This window comes from Monodon monoceros, unplaced genomic scaffold (genome assembly GCF_005190385.1).
Source record: "Monodon monoceros isolate NGI ecotype Baffin Bay Population unplaced genomic scaffold, NGI_Narwhal_1 Super_Scaffold_8, whole genome shotgun sequence".
In the NCBI taxonomy this organism is placed as follows: Eukaryota; Metazoa; Chordata; class Mammalia; order Artiodactyla; family Monodontidae; genus Monodon; species Monodon monoceros.
The window spans coordinates 25,785,914-25,804,995 of record NW_021703785.1 but is presented as its reverse complement, the minus strand read 5'-3'; the positions used below and the strand labels follow the sequence as shown (position 1 = coordinate 25,804,995).

At 39.1% G+C, this 19,082-nt stretch overlaps 1 pseudogene; it reads left to right on the top strand.

Moving 5' to 3' along the window:
• The first annotated feature begins 17,992 nt into the window (after positions 1-17,992).
• LOC114888008 lies at positions 17,993-18,659 on the top strand (annotated as a pseudogene).
• Positions 18,660-19,082: the final 423 nt, after the last annotated feature.

Here is a 19,082-nt window from a genome sequence, read left to right as displayed (position 1 = left end):
CAGCCCCTCCTTTCTTAACTCTCTAGGAATCCTGTGGGGTGGAGCTATGGATGAGCTGCTTACATGTAACCACATAATCTGCCCACGGCTCCAGGGGCTTCTGCTCTCACTGCCTGATTGTAGCTTTCCCTCTGCCTCCTTGTCTGATGTTCCTCTGAGGTCTTTCTTTGTTCCTATGTCACAGCCAGGCCCATCCAGGCATCATCCTTCACTCGATGCTGCTACGGCTCTTGTCTTTCTAGGTATAATCTGTTTAGTCACGTGTGATAGGCAGAAGAATGCCCCCACCAAAAGATGTCCAGGATTTAATTCCCCAGAACATATGAAAATGTTATGTTGCATGGCAAAAAGGAATTTAGGTTACAGATTGCATTAAGGTCACTAATCAATTGACCTTAAAATAAGGAGATTATTCTGGATTATCCAGGAAGGCCTAATGTAATCACAAAGATCCTTAGATGCAAGAGGTTGACAAAAGGGGAGGTCAGGCTGATGCAAAATAAGAAGGACGTGACCCACCATTGCTGGCTTTTGAAGGGGTCACTGTCCGAGGAATGTGAGTGGCCTCTAGAAGCTGGAAAAGGCAAGGTAACAGATGCTCCACCAGAGCCTTCAACAGGAGCCCAGACCCACTAACACCTTGATTTTATGCCAGTGAAACTCATCTCAGACTTCTGAACTATAAAATCATAAATCTGTGTTGTTTTAAGCCACCGAGTTTGTGGTAATTTGTTATGGCAGCTGTAGTAATATAATGAAGCATCTTCATGATGGAGACGTCCTGTCTGTCCACACCCTTGGGAAACAGGATTCCCACACTCTCCTAGAGCGCTCATGTATCTGACTTTGAATTTTTTTTTTTCAGTGTAATAATTTATTCAAACAAGGATCATCAGTGGATCTAAAGTCATTGGGTTGGGGAAAAGGCTATTCACATAGTTTCAAAGTATTAGCTCATATATCACTTATTAACAATAAACAAAAAATGGTAGCCTTACAATGGAGAAATCTAGCTCCCCAAACAGGGATCAAACCCAGGCCGCCTGCATTGGGAGCGTGGAGTCTTACCAATTAGACAACCAGGGAAGTCCCTTGCCTAAGGTTTTTTTTTTTTTTAACATCTTTATTGGAGTATAATTGCTTTACAATGGTGTGTTAGTTTCTGCTGTATAACAAACTGAATCAGCTATACATATACATATATCCGCATATCTCTTCCTTCTTGCATCTCCCTCCCACCCTCCCTATCCCACCCCTTTAGGTGGTCACAGAGCACGGAGCTGATCTCCCTGTGCTATGTGGCTGCTTCCCACTAGCTATCTATTTTATATTTGGTAGTGTATATATGTCCATGCCACTCTCTCACTTCATCTCAGCTTACCCTTCCCCCTCCCCGTGTCCTCAAGTCCATTCTCTACATCTGCGTCTTTATTCCTGTCCTGCCCCTAGGTTCTTCAGAACCTTTTTTTTTTAGATTCCATATATATGTGTTAGCATACAGTATTTGTTTTTCTTTCTGACTTACTTCACTCTGTATGACAGACTCTAGGCCCATCTACCTCACAACAAATAACTCAATTTTGTTTCTCTTTATGGCTGAGTAATATTCCATTGTATATATGTGCCACATCTTCCTTATCTATTCAACTGTCAATGGACACTTAGGTTGCTTCCATGTCCTGGGCTATTGTAAACAGAGCTGCAATGAACATTGTGGTACATGACTCTTGTTGAATTATGGTTTTCTCAGGGTATATGTATATGCTCAGTAGTGGGATTGCTGGGTCATATGGTAGTTCTATTTTTAGTTTTTTAAGGAAACTCCATTCTGTTCTCCACAGTGGCTGTATCAATTTACATTCCCACCAACAGTACAAGAGGGTTCTCTTTTCTCCACACCCTCTCCAGCATTTATTGTTTGTAGATTTTTTTGACGATGGCCATTCTGACTGGTGTGAGGCGATACCTCATTGTAGTTTTGATTTGCATTTCTCTAATGATTAGTGATGTTGAGCATCCTTTCATATGTTTGTTGGCAATCTGTATATCTTCTTTGGAGAAATGTCTATTTAGGTTTCCTGCCCATTTTTGGATTGGGTTGTTTGTTTTTTTGATATTGAGCTGCATGAGCTGCTTGTAAATTTTGGAGATTAATCTTTTGTCAGTTGCTTCATTTGCAAATATTTTCTCCCACCTGAGAGTTGTCTTTTCGTCTTGTTTATGGTTTCCTTTGCTGTGCAAAAGCTTTTAAGTTTCATTAGGTCCCATTTGTTTATTTTTGTTTTTATTTCCATTTCTCTAGGAGGTGGGTCAAAAAGGATCTCGCTGTGATTTATGTCATAGAGTGTTCTGCTTATGTTTTCCTCTAAGAGTTTTATAGTGTCTGGCTTTACATTTAGGTCTTGAATCCATTTTGAGTTTATTTTTGTGTATGATGTTAGGGAGTGTTCTAATTTTATTCTTTTACATGTAGCTGTCCAGTTTTCCCAACACTACTTATTGAAGAGGCTCTCTTTTCTCCATTGTATATTCTTGCCTCCTTTATCAAAAATAAGGTGACCAGGGCTTTCCTGGTGGCACAGTGGTTGAGAGTCCACCTGCCGATGCAGGGGACACGGGTTCATGCCCCGGTCCGGGAAGATCCCACGTGCCGCAGAGAGGCTGGGCCTATGAGCCACGGCTGCTGAACCTGTGCGTCCGGAGCCTGTGCTCCGCAACGGGAGAGGGCGCAACAGTGAGAGGCCTGCCTACCACAAAAAAAATAAATAAATAAGGTGACCATATGTGTGTGGGTTTATCTCTGGGCTTTCTATCTTGTTCCATTGATCTATATTACTGTTTTTGTGCCAGTACCATACTGTCTTGGTTACTGTAGCTTTGTAGTATAGTCTGAAGTCAGGGAGCCTGATTCCTCCAGCTCCATGTTTCTTTCTCAAGATTGCTTTGGCTATTCGGGGTCTTTTGTGTTTCCATACAAATTGTGAAATTTTTTGTTCTAGTTCTGTGTAAAATACCATTGGTAGCTTGATAGAGGTTGCATTGAATCTGTAGATTGCTTTGGGTAGTATAGTCATTTTCACAATGTTCATTCTTCCAATCCAAGAACATGGTATCTCTCTCCATCTGTTAGTATAATTTTTAATTTCTTTCATCAGTGTCTTATAGTTTTCTTCATACAGGTCTCTTGTCTCCTTAGGTAGGTTTATTCCTAGGTATTTTATTCTTTTTGTTGCAGTGGTAAATGGGAGTGTTTCCTTAAATTCTCTTTCAGATTTTTCATCATTAGTGTATGGGAATGCCAGAGATTTCTGTGCATTAATTTTGTATCCTGCTACTTTACCAAATTCATTGATTAGCTCTAGTAGTTTTCTGGTGGCATCTTTAGGATTCTCTATGTATAGTATCATGTCATCTGCAAACAGTGACAGCTTTACTTCTTCTTTTCTGATTTGGATTCCTTTTATTTCTGACTTTGAATTTTGATGACTCTCTCTCCACAGACCAGAGGACATGTCTACCTTTCTCACCTCAGTGCATTTTAGTATAGAGTGGTGGCTCTAACTGAGAAATGCTTGGGCCCCTGGTGATATTCTAAATTTATTTTTTTAATACCCTTCTTCCATCTGGGTTACAGATATTCTGGATTAGTTTGGAGAGTGCTGAGTGGGGAATTGGTCACGAGCCATCTCACTTGGCACGTGGAACTACTGCTCCCCTTTCACACATAGTGCCCACTGAGGGGTCAGGCCCTGCCTGCCAGATTTGACTTGAGGCTTTTTCCTTTAAGGGCCCCACAGTCTTCTAATGAAGTCTGGCTCCTTCTCCCCACCTCCGTCCCTTTACTAGGTATATCTGCATATGTCAAACACCAATGGTGGGCAGGTTCCATGCGCTTTCCGATGACATTTTGGAGTTCCAGGGAAATCAGACGGGTAACGAAACCACTGTTTCTGTGTATACCACATATACTGTGATGGGTAAGAAGTTCCCTGAGCATTCTAGACCAAAAAAAGAGGTGTATATGCTTGAGAACTGCTCCATTTGCCATCCTAATTTAGCTCCAGTATAGCTAATATGCCCTGTGACATAAAGTTAAATATCAGGTGCCCTCTGTCCTCAAGGAGCTTAGGTACCTATTGGAGAGATAACACATGTGATCTTTCTGGCAGGTTTGTAGTGGGACTTGTGCGTGGCAGGATCTGTTTTGGTTAGCGAAGGCCATATTGGCTTGGCCACTTGATCTGCCATGTTAGCTGTCATGTGTTTCAGAGTTGGGAGGACAGTGAAATTGAGCTTAACTCACCTTCAGTTGGAAATGGAAGCCTGTTGCGAGAGTGGAGTCAGAACCCTGAAGAATTAATCAGAGCTACTAAGAAAAAAAAAAAGAGCTACTAAGTAGTAGAAAGAGAATTCCAGGGCATGCGTGAAGGTCAAGATTCCAACCATTCTTTGCTACATGTGGAAGTATGAAGTAGTCCAAAATGGCTACAGTGGGTGCCAAATAAGTGCCTATGGGGGCCAGAGGACTCTAGATAATTTGTCTCTAAAGCAGTTTGATTCTAAATATTTTTGAACAGGTGATCAACATAACAGTTTCCTTAAGAATTTTTTTGTTGTTGAAATGAGTGTCGCTAGTTACTCTTTTCCCCTCAAAGTTTGCTCTTTCTGGTGCACTATGAAATAAATTGTCCATATGGCTTGAAGCATTATTGATTTGTAAAATGGCTTTTTAATTTTAATTTTGCTTTTTAAAATTTTGAACTAATTGCTTAGCTATTTATTTCTTCCTTGGGCTATTTGTAATAGTTGAAAGCACAACCTAAATATCCATCAGTAGCAGGAAGTATAATGACTATTTAGAAGCATGGTTGGTGTGTGTGCAAATCCCATGTCTGGACATAGCGACAATATGGCCTTGAACCTGAACTTGGCATCCTATTTTCACATTGATAAACTGACATTCATCATCCCTACTTCACAGAATTATTGAGGATTAAAACAGACAATTAAAACTAAAAGCTCCCACAGTGCCCAGCACACAGTAACCTCTCATTCATTAAAAGGTAGCTTCTTTCATCATTAGTTTCTTCTATTACTTTTTTCTCCTTAAAAATAAAGCAATGAATTAGTACTGCAGGAAGAAAACAAAAATAGTGTAAATATAAAGAATACAGTAATCCCACCCATTCAAAGATAACTGCTATTACTATCTTGCCAAATATTTTCCAATCCCTTTTATATGATTTCTATATATTCTTTTATATTACTGATTTTTTTTGTAAGATGAAATCATACCATGTATGCACTACATTATAACCTACTATAGTTAATTTAAGCAAACCACAATTTGATGGACATTTACGCTATTCAAAGTTTTTGCTACATGGCAGTGCAAAACCAAAAAATGAATTATAAATTTAAAAAGCACTAATCATTCGAAAATTTGGCACAAATCCTTTAATACACACAAAGAGTAACAAAATAATGCACAATTGGCCAATACCTTAAACAAACCATTTGGTCATTTAAACTTCATTTTCATGTGGATCTGCTTTCTTTCCATTAGAATGTTCTTTAAAATATTTTGTTTAACGTTCTGGCTAAGTCATATGCTATCAGGGAAAACATGAAACTTTGGTGGCAGGAGGAGGTGAGGGCATGAAGGGCTTGTACGCCATGTTAAAGAACTTGACCATGGAGGATGAAGAACCTTTGAAGAGTTTTAAAGCAGAAGCTGAGGAAGGCCCATCCTCGCTTTAGACCATGCAAAACTGAGGCCTGGAAAGAGTTACTCAGGTATTGAAGTCACCTTCAGATGAGGGTAAGGGCAGTGACTTAAACTGAAAATTCCAGTAGGTTGCTTTGAATCCTTTCTGGACAGGTTGAGTAAAATATAACTAAGTATTAACCAGTGGAAAGGTCATATCTCTTTTGTACCCTGTTGAAACTTATAGAAATTCCTTTTTTTGTTGTAAAATGTGTTACACCAATAACTCTGAATACCTGTGGCCCACATTAGTATTCTAAAGATGAAGGAAGAAAATAAATTAGCTGTTACTCTATTTAAGAACTGGACTGACTGCAAAAGGAAATGGTTAATGCCTCCTGGCTCCAAGGAAGCACTTTATCTCAGTGACATGTTGAAGAGTTACTGTCCAAAGCAGACGCTTTCTCAGGCCGGGTCCTGCTTCTACTTCCATTGTGTCTGAAACAGGGAAACTGTGCAGAATGTTTCAGACTTGCATAGTGGTCTTGTAAATTTCCTTTTAATTCCATCTCTGAAGTCTACCTATTTTTTAAAACGTGTCCAGATCTTTTAAAAATATGCCTCTCTGGTGACATGTCTGATTGACCGACATTTGGGCACAAGAAAATTGTCAGTAATGAGTGCTGTGAATACACACGCATACCTGATTCATCCACTGGGCTCAGCTTGGTACCAGTGCTTTTGTTTTACGTTCATTAAAATTCCTATCAGGACACAAAATGCTGAACATCACCCAAAACAAAACCAAACAAAACCAACCAACCAAAAAAAGAAAAGAAAAAAAAAAGCTTAGACGTAGATACAGCAATGTTGGTTGATGAAGAAACAAAACAAGCCATTTATATATGGCTTAGTCTTCTTTAGCTAATTGTAATTTTTTTTAAGTTGAAGTTTTATGGCAGCTAAAAACCCCAAATATTAGTTTTTGCTAATTCAATTTTGTTTTTCTCATGAAGATAATCTGAAAAAGAAAAAGAAAAAACTTTACTGGAAGCTGTTCAGTCTTTCACATCTCTAAATAGTCAGTATACTGGAATATCCTGATTTTCATTTTAACTCAGATATTTTGGTCATTATACCTTCTAAGAATATAATTTTGCTGTATGCAAGTTTAGGAAGCATAGGGGTTAAAATAGGTAATTTTTTTTAGTGTAGATAAAATAAATCTCTACCAACCATATGTTACACAAACATGCAAAAAGTTTGGTCTTTATTTTTAAAATATAAATGCAAGTTAATTTCAATTTTAGGAAATGCAGTTATATCCTAAGGGAAAAACCATAACGATTTCAGGATAGTATTGTCATTTGATATAAGATATTGCGTTTTATTTTTTATTGAATACATAGCACCCACTGGTTTTACATTATTGTGTAGTAGGGAATAAAGATAGAATGAAAGGTCATGGGTTAGGCATTTTTTAAAGATATTATGTTAAACTAGAGAATCAACCATTTTCAGTGAATGTGGCAGAGGCTTCTGTTCATCTCATAGGCCTTGTTTTCACTGTCTCCTATGATAACAGAAAGTCTGATTTGGGGTTTGGCAAACACACTGGAGGCAACACCGCATTTTTCAATCTCCCTGACTAGGTGTGACCCTGTAACAAGTCCTGCATATGTTGTGCTCAACTTCTGAAACATTTCCTCCTTCTCCCCTCCCTCCTTCCTGCTGCTTGGACATGGGTGTGATGGCTGGCTATTCATCTTGAACTGTGAGGATGAGAAAGCATCCTCGCAGTGGTGATGTGGAAACTGGAAGCAACGTGTGCCCCAGACCTGACTATTGAATCACTGTGGAATCATCCAAACTACCTCAATGCAGACTTTTATGCAAAAGGAAATGAAGATTCATCTTGTTTATGTTTCCTGTATTTAAGATCTCTATTAGGAGCTGACAAATATACACCCTAATGGATACAGAATTGGATGCCTGAAAGTAGAGAGTTGGTCGTGACAAAGTCTAAATTGTAGATGCTGATGCCTCAGATAATGGAAGGTGAAAAGCTAAATTCTCTTGTTATGTTACAGCAGAATATTTGATGAAATGATGCCTATGGCATCTTAGAAAGCAGGCCACGGGCTATGGTTCTAGCATTAGGGGAAATCGTAGGAAACATTCAAGATGTCTTATGTTTGTTACTTCTTGCTGCTTTAGGAGAGTCTACAAAAGAGGTGAACTCATTTGGGAGCTAATCAGTCTGGTAACAGACTACATCCTGCAATACAAGTTGACCAAGAGCCCAGTACTACTATATTAGTAAGTTAATACTAACTACGGATACGCGCTGCTGATTCTGTGCCAGGCACCACTGTAGTGCTTTATATGTCTTAAGTGACTTACTCTTCAAGCAACACAATGAAATAGATACTGTTTTTAGCACCATTTTGCAGATGAGAACCAAAGAGGTCAAGTAACTTGCCAGTTGCACATCTGATAAGTGAGGAACCTGGTTGGAACTAGGCAATTTGGGTCCAAAGTCCATGTTCCTAACAGTCAGCAGTTTGGACCTTATAAGATTGAAAAAGCTAACTGCTTTTGTACCTCAGACTGGAGCAGTTTTAAGTAAAGGCTGCAAAGGTGCAGACTTCGCAAAAGATAAGATGGTGCCTCTGAGGCTTTCCCAAGCACCTGTAGTTAATCTTTCTCTGGCAGACAATGGGCAGCTCAGTGGCAAAGATCAGATGAATAGTGTTGTCTCCCACCCTGGTTCTTTGTTTCAAATGGCTTTAAGAAAACCAGGCTGAAACATGAAAAAAGGGGGATGGGCAGAGAGCCCAGAGGCAATAAGTAAAAGACCTGTGTCTCTTCACTCTTGAAAACTCTGACTCTACAAGATATTTATCTGTCATTATTAGCACATAGAACTGACCAGGAGCAAATAAACTGGAAGTCCACTAGATTTTTGAGGAAATGATATTACCAGAAAAACCCAAATCCTGTTCAATCCCAAAAGCTTGGGACTGAAACCAACCATTTGACCTCCGAACCAGTACCAGTGAGGGGCAGGCTACAAAAGCCATACAGATTTTAAAAGGGCACCCTCTCTGATGCCCACCTCAGATGAGCCATGGAGAACAGTGATCAAGGAAGTCCACTCAAAGGTGCTTTCAGATGCAATAAACTGGGAACTTACCCTACTAACAAGAAGGGAGTCATCATTATTCCTGCCCAACAAGATACGATCACTTCCAAGATGGTTCTATTTCCCATTCTCCATTTTCTAAATGGGAGTTTTTAATTGTGGATGCCATGTTTTTGGAGCACTGAAGTATATTTTTGTTGGGGGCAGATAACTGGGCTATGTGGAGCCATATATGTGTCTGTTAGAGATGAGATAACTGCCCATCAATGCAGATATCCAAGACTTGATGGACTTTGGAAATCTCTCCCTTGGAGAGAGACTGAGAAGGAGGGGTTTCTGTAAAGAAAGGTGTATGTGAATATCTAGGTGGCCCAAGTGGCAGGTGATAACCGATGTTATTTGTCCTGTAATATCTCTTCTGCCCTCCTATATAAAACTGAGACCATAATCAATTGGAATAAAAGACTTTAATTCCCTGCGTAAGTTGAAGCTAACTGTGACCATATAACTGAGATGTGGCTAGTGGAAAGTGAGAGGAAATGATGCCTGCAATTTTTGAAACATGTTCTTAAAGGGAGTGGGTGTGTCCCTTCACTTCCCCTTCATCAGTCCTCTTTCTTGAAACAGGGATAAAACGGCTGGAGATCCATTGTGGTAGTCTGGATGCTGTCTCTCCCCTCCTGTTCCCAAAAGAGATGCACATCCTAGTCCCTGGAACCTGTGAATGTTACCTAATATTACAAACAAGAACTCTGTGGTTGTGATTAAATTAAAGATCTCAAGAAAGGGCAGTCACATTGGATTATCCATGTGGGCTCTAAATGCAGTCATACACCCATCTTTATGAGAGAGACTGAGGGAGATTTGCCACAGAAAAAAGAGAAGACCGTGTGACTATAGAGGCAGAGATTACAGTGGTGTGGCCACAAGCTAAGCAATGCCACGGCCACCAGAAGAGGCAAGGAATGGATTGTCCCCAAGATGCCTCCAGAGAAAGCCTTCCTGGTTTGATCCCAGATTCCAGGCTTCGAGCCTCTATAACTGTGAGACAATAAATTTCTGTTGCTTTAAGCCACCAAGTTTGTGGTTACTTGTTACAGCATCCCCAGGAAATGAATCCATCCACCTTAGACCAGGAGAATGAGAGCTACACTATGGGAAACGTGGAGTGGAAATTTGGAAGTCACTAAGTTCCTAAATAACTATGGAGCCACCAAAACAGCCCTGAGCTTCCTTCCTTCAGTTTTTACACTGAAGGTAAAGAAAGTAATAAAGTAATAAACATCTGTCTTCTTTCAATCACAATTATTTGGAGTTTCTGTTATAACTAGCCAATCCTAAAAACAACCAGGAATTATGTCATTTAACTCTCTACCTCCAAGCCAAAATATAACTAAGCCATAAATATATATATATATATATATATATATATATATATATGGATGTCTGTCTACCCTAAGAATAAAATTCAGTATCACTTTTTTCATATAGTCATAGGAAATAGGTAAGGAAAACCTTTTCGTCTGAGCTTGGTACCACTTATTTCCATGACTGGACTCAAGACTTGTGGAAATGATATTTTTAGTACAAAGACTTTATAAGTCAGAGAAATGGTTTCAGTGGTGTTAGAATAAGCATAATGGCATGCTTCATGGAAAACAGAAATCTTGGAGGTTCTTGGACACATTGAAACATGGTGGAAAATAAATCAGTCTTTACCAGAATTTTCCTCTGTTCGCTGGAGATGTTCTCATCAACTGTCCATCCTGTTTGTTTTTTACCATAAACTTTGCTTCCATTTCAGAGCCAAGGTTGACCATCTGGAGCAAGTCCTGTGATCTCTAGAAGCCTCAATTTCCTTGTAGGTAAAAGTGGGACTACTTTGCAGGATTGCAGTAACCATTCAATGAGATTAGGCTGTTGTAGAGTGCCTGCCACAATGTAAGAGTCTAATAATGGGAAACTAACATAGACTGTTAAGGATGAGATAGGCCTATTAAGGGACCAAGAAAAGAACTAATAGAGATTTTGAGACCACTAATAGAAGGCAGTTTGGAAGGTCAAGTTGAAGTTGTATAGTGATTCATTCCTACCAAAAGTTTGTTCCGTACAAAATTTTAGCTTACGTGAAGCTTTTCCCATATAACTTTTCAGTCACCATGAGAATTTTATTTCCATATGATGTGAACCATGGGACAGTTCTTTTCTTTTGACTGAAGTATAGTTGATTTACAATATTGTGTTAATTTCAGGTATACTGCAAAGTGATTTGGTTATACATATATATGTATATATCTATACTCCTTTCTGATTCTTTTTCATTCCTTGTTGGTTATCTATCATACGTAGCACCTGTTAACAGCATGCCTCTGATAATCCCCTACTCCCAATTTATCCCATCCCCCCTTTCCCTTTGGTAACCATAAATTTGTTTTCTATGTCTGTGAGTCTGTTTCTGTTTTGTAAATAAGTTCGTTTGTACTATTTTTTAGATTCCACATATAAGTGATATCATATGATATTTGTCTTTCTCTGGGACAGTTCTTTTGAAAGTCATTAGGAGAAGAGTAATTGGGGGCTGAAGAAAGACAAGAGAATGGAGTGAAAGGTGCAGGGAGGGGAGGTGTGAGCAATGCAGGTTCGGGTACAGTAGAGAAGGATTCAAGTGCTGGGTCTTCGGCAAGAAGAGTTGAAGCACAGATGGAGAGAGCTAAGCAAAGTAGTTTGTGGGGTGACATTACTGTAGGAAGTACTAAGCTCTCCAGCCCTTTCTGCTGGGGTTAAGTTTGAGAACTATCTACTCAGAGAGCTGCAGATTACTGAAAAGTTGTGGGTTTTTTTCATCTCAACCACCTAAATTATTCTGTGGGTCTGGGACTATTGTCAGACTCCTCTGACTATCAACAGCTCTGGGTCAAAAAATCAGAAAGTCATTAACTCTTAAAATCAATCAAAGACCAGAAAGGTCAGATAGAAAACCATCATAGTTGAGGTTTTACTCCTTGTCAGTTATTGTGCTCAGTGCATTAATATGCTTGTCTCATTTAAGCCATACAAAAATCCTGCATCACTACTTCCTATTTTATGAGAAAAGTGAAGTAAATTTCTCACCCAAGATCTAATACTTAATAATATTGACATACTAGGGATTCTAATTTATTGGTGTGTTAACATTAAAATCCACAGTCTTTCCATGATGTCATGCTGCCAACCAACTTTACTACTGGTACCGTTTTTTCTTACTCATAAATTCTGGCTTTCCCCTCCCTGGTGTTTTCTTCATAGATGAAGGATAATATAAATACTTTAAGTATGATAACTTTCCATAAATACGAAGACGATTATGAAGCTTCTGCTCAATACATCTCCTCCTCTATACCTTAACATTTCTCCTGAGAATCTATTTAAGACCCTTCTGACTTTCTTTTCTTCTACAAATGACATTTTACAGTGATATCACTTTTGTAAAATTATGGTGACTCCAACTGGTATAAGATTTCAGTAAGTGCCAAGGGTAATGCTAGATAAAGTTCTATGCAGATCAGGAATCACTGTAATCTCTTTCACTTTGACAAGTCAAAGATGTTCCCATAAACAGTTCCAGAATAAACAGTAAAGCAACTTCTGTATAACCCAAGAGGAGAAGAAACCATGGCACATTTCCAGTAGTTCCAGACTGTGTAGAGGAGAAGAGATTGACTTGAGATTAGAAATGCTTTAATGGAGCTTTGAGCGCTGATTGAACTTATTTCTGGACTCCAAGAAATGTCTTTATATCAGGGCAATGTGTTGATTATTGAATTTGTATAATATGTCCCAGAGCCTCAAGAAGTAAATGGAGGCATTACCAATGTAAATAAATAGATAGCCTTAAGCGGTGATGCTCTGGGAAAGGATACCCAATGCAGATGTTGGTTTGCTGGAAGGAAAGTAGGGTGTTATCAGTGTCAGTTATCCCCAAGTCAACCTGCTGCTATGGCAGAGGAGTATATGCTGTCAAGGATTGTCTAATAAATAATTGTCTTCACTGAGGAAGGCGAATTCCCAGGTTCTCATCTTAACATCTAGTTTCCAATGAGAGGTAAGGACACCAAATGATTTGGGGAAAGCAAATAAACAGAGTGCTTACTAGCAGAGGGAGAAGACCAGCTTGCATCCAAAGGGGACAATGTAGTAGATGTGCTATAGGAGCAAAGCCTTTCTCTGGCTGGGGGTTGGTGCACAAACGTTGGATTGTTGCCGGGATTGGCAGCAGAGGGTGTTGTGTCCTCTGCCAACACGTGTCCTGTTCCTTTGATAATGGTGTCCAGAATTCTTGATGAATAGTTGGGTAAATTTCCTAGGTTTCTGGGTGGAGACTCATATCAATAGAACTGTGACACCCTTGAAAGATAATACTGGCTTTACTTAACAGAGGTGTCAGTGACAGGTTGTTACATAATCTTACATTAAAAAAAAAAATGAGCCAGATCAAATACCACAAAACTATATTTGACATACCAGATAATGATTTTCTTTTAATTAAACTCTCCTTAAAATTATAGCAATTCAATATGTGAAATGGGTTTGAACCAGGTAGTTATACTAAGCTAGCCCTGGTTTTAAACCTGCCAGACTGTCTTCAGTTGTGTCACTGGGCCTGATACACAAACACAGAGTAAAATTCTAAAACACTTTTGGTAATGGAAGAGGTGGGGATCTCAGAGTCAAACACCAATATCACGTTGAAAGGTTAGTAATACCTATTCTGACTCAATACAACAAAATGAAAAGGAGGATTGCTTTCAGTTAAATTAGTTGGGTTAAACTTATATATCTCCAATCTATCTGCACAATTTGGAGTGGAACTTCTACTCGCCGCATGTACTGATCATGAACCACAATGTCCGACGTGCAGCTTGTACGCGTAACATAAAAATTTAAATCCGTTTCATTTTTCAGCTTAGGGTGGGGGGCTAGTCAGTTTGGGTTACCCCACTTTTCCAGGGTCGCATCTGTGTTCCAGGGACTTTAGAGGGGTACAAGACTGGCCTCTGCTAAGATTTCCATCATCGCATCTGGGCCTCAGTCATTGGCCCAAGTGGTAGCCTCTGAGGCGTCTCTTGTTCCCTGCTGAAGTCTCCTTCAGAAGTGGCATTCTCTATGCTTCTTCCAAGCCTGGCCAAGGGTACCACACTTTCTGCTGCTTCTGTGCTGACGCATAGGAGTTGTCATTTCCTTATGGTCCCATCTGCCTACACCAAACACACTGCCGTCCCCTATCTTCCTGAGACCCAACCTCGGAGGCAGGGAATGGAGGTGGAGGAAGTACATGTCTCTCTGGGACCCCAAGGTTATCTCTGTTCAACCTGCTTCCTCCCATCCATCCTGTCTCCTTTCTCATCCAAATGAATCATTTTCTGTAGCAGGGGAGAGATCAACTGTCTTATAATATTCCTCACATTTGTTTTGTCCTCGCACAGAGTCCTGACTGTTGCTCAAGCACTGGGTTTCTCAACTGGTGCACTATTGACTTTGGGGGCTGGATATTTTGTTGGGGGGTGTTGAGAGCTGTTCTGTTCACTGTAGGATGCTCAGCAGCATCCCTGGCCTCTACTCACGAGATGCCAGTAGCACCCGCAATTGTGGAAACTGAGAATTATCTCCAGACCTTGCCAAATGGCCCTGGTGCATTTGCCCTTTATGGAGAACTACTGCCTTAGGGGCATAGACTTTTGGAAACAAAAGCCATTAAGATTCCCTGGAGAGGATCCACATCGAAGAGGAGTGCTGGCAGAAGGGGCACCCAAAGGAGATGTGGGAAATTGGGAATTCGTATTTTAAATTTTTTGTATACACTCTACTTGACATGCAGGAAAAGGAGACAGGAAAGTTAGGATAGCTACACACAAACACTTCCATACTGAACATAGATACTTAAATGTTAGAAGAGTTTCATCTTTGTATTTTTTATGAAGTAATTGTTTTCTCCTTATCAGCACTGCTCTCATTTTCTAAAGGAAACTTAATATCATTGATGCGAACTGATACAAATAAAATAGATTTCAGAAGCATGGACATTAAAGTTGTACATGATTGGTTCAAAATTTTTATTCTTCTAAAATTTATAAATTTCTTCTAATAAAGGTTAATAAACAGAATATTATATAGAACATCATCACAGCACCTTCTTAAATAGAAGAAAATGTCCACTATATATTGACATGTATGTAGAGCATTAACTATGCTTCACCTCTTGAGAAAGACCTAAAGCAAAAGTACTAAATTGTAAAGAATTCGATTTCTAAGATACTTTAAATTTCTGAACTTAAGGGAAAGCAAGTCACTTACCTTGTATTTCCCCATGACTGATCTATGATGGGCCAAATAGAAATGTCAAAGGCTGTTGACAGAACAAGAATAATGAGGATACATTTATGGCTTTTGTCAATAGCCCCAGAGATCAATTGCTTCATTGACCAAGGCCAAGTATTTCTTCCAAAGGGTGAATCTTGAAAAAAGTGGTTTCCAGATGCAGTTCATATCCAGGTATTGCATTGGTCTTTTGGACACCCTTTCTGTCACCTTTCCGCAGGCAAAGGAAATTTGAAAACCTACCAAAATCAACAAGCTTGCTTTCTTCCAGGCAGTGTTTAGTAAGCAATGGATTGATAGATGTTTTCATTCTTGTGGTCAGTGAAGAGTTTGGGAAACGGTGGGGCAGTTACTTAGGATGTTTGCACTGAACACTTAGACCCTCTCCCCCTAATAGTTTGATCATAAGGAAAGAACATAAACCATTTAATGTGGAGCAAACTTCTTCCATTTGAGGGTGACAGTCTTTAAATCGGCCACGTCTTTGATGTTGTGCTTAGGCTGGGAAGATTTCAAGTGTACTGGCATATAGTTATCCTAATGTGACAATTGTTTTCCTTTGAAATTATTTTCCTCAAACACAGTACTGAAATCTGAGCTCCAAAGATGAAAATTGGAACCACAAGCTCTTCTGTGTATAATACTCGATTCTCTAACACCAACTAAATTGCTTTATGTATCTTGAGGTTTTATTTTATTAAATTCTTAAAAATCTATATTCTTAAAAAGTCTTAAAATCCATACTCATGTTTTTCATAAATAAATATGAAAATATTTATATAATTGAAAACTGAATTAAATGTTCGGAAATGCATACAAGAGAAAATGTCTCTCATCAGCAAACATGAAAAAGATTCAGTTCATTAGTAAACAATGAAATGCAAATAAAAACAAAACAAGACATAATTTTTTCTTATCAAATTGGCAGAGATAAAAAATTTCAGAGTGCTCAATACTGGACATAGAGTATTGCTAGTGAGAAAGAGAAAAAAGGTGTTATAGCCTCTTTGGGAAATAATTTGACAATATGTAGAAAGGGTCTTTTAAATGACCAAGCCTGAGACAAGTAATTCTAAACTTGGGAATCTATCCAAAAAAAAAATCATCTTAAATATAGAGAGAGTTTTATGTACAAATGTACTCATCGTAGTACTATTTACAATAGGGAAAAAAAGGGGGGAAACAAAGTGTTTGACAATAAAGGAAATTTAAATAAATTGTGATACTTTATGAATGTTTATTTAGACATTAAATATGCTAATGAAATATTTGAATAATGGTAAACACTCGTTATAATATTTAGAAAAAGAAACACTGTAAAAATTATGTGTCAGTTTTGTATCGAAATTATGTAAAAGTGATGCTTAGAAAAAAGACTAAAATACAGCCAGATATTAAAACTTGTATTTGTAAGGTGAGAATATGGGTAAACATTTTAAAATTTTAGTTTTAAATTTTCCAAAAAATTTCCAAAAATGCTGTATTCATCTTTTTATTCTTTTATACTTGGAATAAAATAAATTTTATGTAAAAAAATGTATATACATTTTAAAACTTAAAATTACTCTGCAATACTAATCTTCACACACATAGTTCATGAACTATCTTTTTCTTCCAAATGAAAACCTATAGAATCAAAACATTAGAAAACGACCATAACCTCATATCCTAGTCCCCCTTTTTTCAATTAGTCCAGCTTCAGCTGTCTTTGGTAAAATTGATTATCCTTTTTTAAATATTGATAAACATTAGGTCTCACAGCTTGTTCCAATTCTTATGTATTATTAGTCAGTTTTACTTCCAGGACATCATGTATCCAATTTCTCTGTTAGAGTTGCATGCTATTCTCTAAAACTACCAAAAAACTAATTTTTGGTTATGGCTTGTCTTTCTTACCTTATTTGCTTCCTAGTAGAATACCTATGTTCTAGCTTGAATTTTAAGACGCTCCCATTCCTTTGTTTGGTAAACAAAAAAGAATCATCACACCTGTAGGCCTTCCTTCTTTGCTCTTCTAATGTTATAAGTATACTGGGTGGTCGGCATGAGGGTAACAGAGCTGGTGTTATACTAGCTGTCTTCAGCCATCAGTTATCACAAGATTCCTGGACTATACTATGGAAAAATTTCTAGGTCTTATGGGGTGTGTGTGTGTGTGTGTGTGTGTGTGTGTGTGTGTGTGTGTGTGTGTGTGTGTGTGTGTGTGTGTATGATGGGATATCAAAGGAGAAGTGGAAAATACAAAAAAACAAAAAAATAGTTTAACTTCAAGAATCTTAAATAGTATTTCAGTGGTTTTCTATGTGTGGTTCTGAACCAATAGCCTAACTTGTTTAGAATGAAATTCTCAGGCACCTCTGTGGACCTACTTGAATCAGAAGCTGGGCTTTTGTTTAGGCCCTCCCGGTGATGCACACTCAAATCTGAGAACCGCTGCCTAAGAAGAGGGCCGGGCGCAGGGGAGGGAGGCGGCGGCGAGGGATGCGCTTCCCTCCGTCCACCCCGTCCCCCCTCGCCGGGCAGCTCTCCACCGGAACTTTCCCTCGGACCCCAGATGCTGCGTTTACCCACCGAGCCGCGGGGGAGCGGTTCTCTTTGCTGCCTGGGTGCCTCTGTCTCGGTCGTCGCGTGCCCAGGGGTCCATCCAGTGGCATTTTGAGTTTTGAAAGGTATTTTTGAATATAAGAAACACTTCACTACCCAGAAGGAATCTAGAAAGTGGAATTGGGGAAGTTATTACATTGGAGGAACTATTGGTGTCCTTCAAAGCATACTAAGACTATTGCCCAGGAGAAATGATGTTTGGTTTTCGCAAGCCAAAGGTGTACCAAAGTATAGAGGGCTGCTACATTTGCCTCGCTAAATCCTCCAGTTCTCGATTCACTGACAGTTAACGCTATGAAAAGGACTTCCAGAGCTGTTTTGGGTTACAGGAGACTCGTTCAGGAGACATCTGCAATGCTTGTGTCCTGCTTGTGAAAAGATGGAAGAAGTCGCCAGCAGGATCAAAACAAAAACTGGAGTCATGTGGTAGATGCAAGGGCAGGACCCAGTCTAAAGACTACCCTGAAACCAAAGGAAGTGAAAACTCTATCTGGAAACAGGATAAAAAGCAACCAGATCAGTAAACTGCAGAAGGAATTTAAACGTCACAATTCTGGTGCTCACGGTACCACCTTAGGTGCCTCTCCAGCTCAATCTCCTCGTTACAGTCACCAGTCAGATACAGAGGTGGCTTCTGGCTCTAACAGCACGTCCGTGTTTTCCTTTTTAGATCTCACATACTAGAAAAGACAGAAAATACGCTGTGGCACTATCTGTAAAGGCCGTTTGGGGGAAGTCCTTGTTGACACACATCTATTCAAGCCTTGCTGCAGCAATAAGAAAGCAGCTGCTGGGAAGCCGCTGGAGAAGGGGCCAGAGCCTCTGCCCATCTCCACTCAGGAGTGGTGACTGAGGTTGATGTAGAAGGGGAACAAAAAACGATTTAAATTTTGGAAAACAAAGCAACAAAATAACCCTCCTATTTTTAACTTGGATACCTACTATTCTGCCAAAGGAAGATTCCTAGAGTAGTTTTGAGTGTGTTGTTTTCCCTCCAGTTCCACAAACTCTGAAGCCAGTATCTAGCTTACTAAAAGAAAAAACGAAGTGTACTTAATATTTAAGGTGCTGAGTATTTCATGGGAAAGCTGAATGCTGCTGTAAGATGCTCTTTAAGTCTTTTTTAAAAATCCCCTTCTAATGAATGAAATTAGGGGAATTTCAGGGGACAGAGATGGGATTTGTTGTATGATAAATGTATGTAGTTTTAATCTTTCTATATTGAGAAGCAGTGGTTGGGGCATTTTTTAAGATGGCTGGCTACACTCGTTT